We start from the raw sequence: 3,068 nt of genomic DNA, 5'->3' as shown, positions 1-3,068 counted from the left end.
TAAAAACCCTCGTGCCCCTTAGCTCCCAAGGAACATCCTCCACTGCTCCCGTGGCCAGGAGCATTTGAACCTCCTGCATGAGGAGTTGCTCATGAGAAGGGTCCCTGATAAGGGAGAGGGAAGGGGTGGTGGGAGGGAGAGGAGAAGGATAATTGGAGAGAATATCCCACTTCTACAGTGCAGAGAACCCAGCAATCTGAGCCCAAGCATGAAAGACAGACAGTTCAGAAAACAAAGTGAAGGATCCGGTGACTGGACTGGTGCTTCGCCCCTGGGCACACCCTCGAAAGGTGTGCTTAGAGCCAGAGGATTGCCTCACCAACCCTTGGCCTTGATTGAGCGATAGATGGGAAGGCTTGCGCCAACCATACCTGCCCTGCTTCCAGAAGTCCTGCCTAGGTTAGGGAAGGTAGAAGTGTGGAGGAGGTTAGGGCAAACCCAGCAATTTCAATGTTGCCCATAGTCTTTTAGGCTTTGGAGCTTAGAGTCCATTTGCTCCAAAAACAACCCCACACCGTCAAAGGGCAGGTCCTGAATTATTTGCTGCACCTCTGGCCTGACACCTGGAGCCATGAGCTTCTCCTCATGGCTACATGAGCCATATCCTCCACCATAGCCAAGTCTGCTGCGTCCAGGCCTGTAAAGAGGTCCATGCCAGTGCCTTGCCCTCCTCCACCAGAGCAGCAAACTCTTCTCTAGAGTCTGACAGGATCAACTTCTTATAATTTTAATTCATGGAACACCATGATGAAAGTTATCTACTCAAGATTGCTTGCTGGTTAGCAATCCAAAGCTGGATCCGCCCGATGGATTGCACCTTCCTGCCGAAGAGGTCCGGCTTCTTTGCTGTCCATCTCTTTCTTTCTCATTCGCAGCACCTGCAACCAGTGATGCAGGCTGTGGATGAGTGAACAGATATTTGTACCCTTTAGAAGGGATGAAATACTTTCTCTCTACCCCTTTAGCTGTAGGGGGAATGGAGGCAGAAGTTGGCCACAAGGTCTTTGTGGTGGTTTGAATGGTTTTTATGAGGGGTAATATCACCCTGGAAGGCTCCAGATGTCCACCATGGGGTTCACAGGCTTGACCACCTTTTCGGCCTGTAGCCCCATGTTATGAGCCACCCTGTGCAATAGGTCCTGGGGTGCTCTATTATCAATGGGGGGTGGCTCAGAGGAAGACCACAACATCACCCCCTCGTCAGGCAAGGACAACAAGGATGCCCTAGGCAGAACTGGGCCCTCTTGTCTCGCCAGCTCCCAGGAATGGTCCTGTTTGTTGCCGTGATACTTGGTGCCAGCAGCGGAGCTGGGATCCAGATGGGGCTCTGCGCCAGGGTCCAAAGCCATCTTGGTGCCTTGTGGCAGGGCATGGTCCTGGGGTGGTAAAGGGGCATGCCTTTCTGAGATTATCAACTGGGAACCCCTGGAGTAGGTGCCCTGAGCCTGATGGTATGCCTACTGGCTCCAGAAAGGCCATTGCGTGGGCCTTTGCCAATGCTCCAGCCACAGCACCATTCCCGCCTCCTGTCTGTAGCGGTGCCACTCTGATCGGAGCCGGCTGCGCCTGGAGTGATAGGACTGTACCTCGGAATCCAATGACTGGGACTCCAAGGGCAGAGACCACAACAGTACCAAGCGGGACGGTGCTGGGGGGAAGGGGACAGTGAGCGGTGCCTCATCACTGCGGGTTTGCCTCTAGATGACAGCACACATTTTGGTGCCAGAGGTCTATCCCACCATTATGGCAATCAGGTCCCTGGCCACTTCAAATGTGTCTGCAGTGGAAGGGAGCTCCAACTCCTCCACCTGGCACACTCTAGCAGGAGAGTCCAACAGCGCAAGATTTGACGGACCCCTCTGCGGGCCCAAAGTCGATGGTGCCATTTCCTACGAGACAGGCATCAGGTGCTGCTGCCCGGGACGCACAGTGCTAGAGCTGTCAGTCCTGGCTGCTCTCACCATGTGAGAGTGCCCTCTGTCAGTCTTCTTGTGCTGCTTATGAGGCACTGGTGAGTGTGAGGGATGTTGTGTTACCACCACGGGCTTCGGTGCCGGGGAGTGACGGTTCTGAGAGTCTCTATGCATAGAGTCCTTCCTCGGTGCTGTAGCTTCTCTAACGGAGGCCGGAAAGCTCCACACGGAGGTGCTCAGTGCAGAGTCCCGCTGGCCCAGAGACAGGTAGGGACAGACGGCTGCCTCCATGAGGAGTTGCTTGCGCTTGAAGTCCCTTTCCTGCTTTGTTCTCAGGTGGAACCCTCTGCAGATCTTGCAGCGCTCTGTTTGATGTGCCTCCCCCAGACACTTTAGGCAGGACTGATGGGGGTCACCCTTTGGCATGGGCTTGTGGCAGGTCCTGCACTGTTTGAAGCCTTGTGATCAAGGCATGCCCTGAACCCCAAGAGGGGAAGGAATTGGGGTAATGGAGAACCCCCAACTCTAACTACTATAACTAAACTATTTAACTAGTTACAGGCTAACAAAAAGAGAGATCACTAGGAGAAATGCTTGCCAAAGCAAGAGAGAGACAGCTCCAACGACCATCACTTGTGGTAAGAAGGAACTGAAGAGGGGGCAGGTTGGCAGGGACCTATATACACTGCCAAGAAGGGGTGACTCCAGGGTGCTCCACAGCTGACATGACGGGAACCGCTACGGGAAAAACCTTCTGATGACTGTGCACACGGTGCACGCACACTTATTTGGAACTGACATGAGCAAGCACTCGAAGAACTGTTCCTTCCTATGTGTCTGTATGGCATCTATCATATTGAAGCTTCTATTCTGATTTTATAATGCTAGTGTATGGGAAAAGGAGATGTCAGGAAGAATTTATTTAGATGAGCTTGAAGGAGGCTCTTTTGGAGGTCTTTGACCTAGTAAGTTTCTGGTCTGTATTTTTTCATTTTTATAAATTGAGAATAAAACAAACACTAAATAAATATTGATAATTTGGGAATACATGCAGCTGTTCTAGTTGTACCTGTTTCTTATAAAGCTGCTGTCTTTTTCCTTTGATATCCTGCTGAAAAAATTGAACGTTACAATAAAGACAGCTGTCATAACGTA

Source organism: Chelonia mydas, chromosome 3 (genome assembly GCF_015237465.2).
Source record: "Chelonia mydas isolate rCheMyd1 chromosome 3, rCheMyd1.pri.v2, whole genome shotgun sequence".
In the NCBI taxonomy this organism is placed as follows: Eukaryota; Metazoa; Chordata; order Testudines; family Cheloniidae; genus Chelonia; species Chelonia mydas.
Note: the sequence above shows the minus strand (reverse complement) of the source record.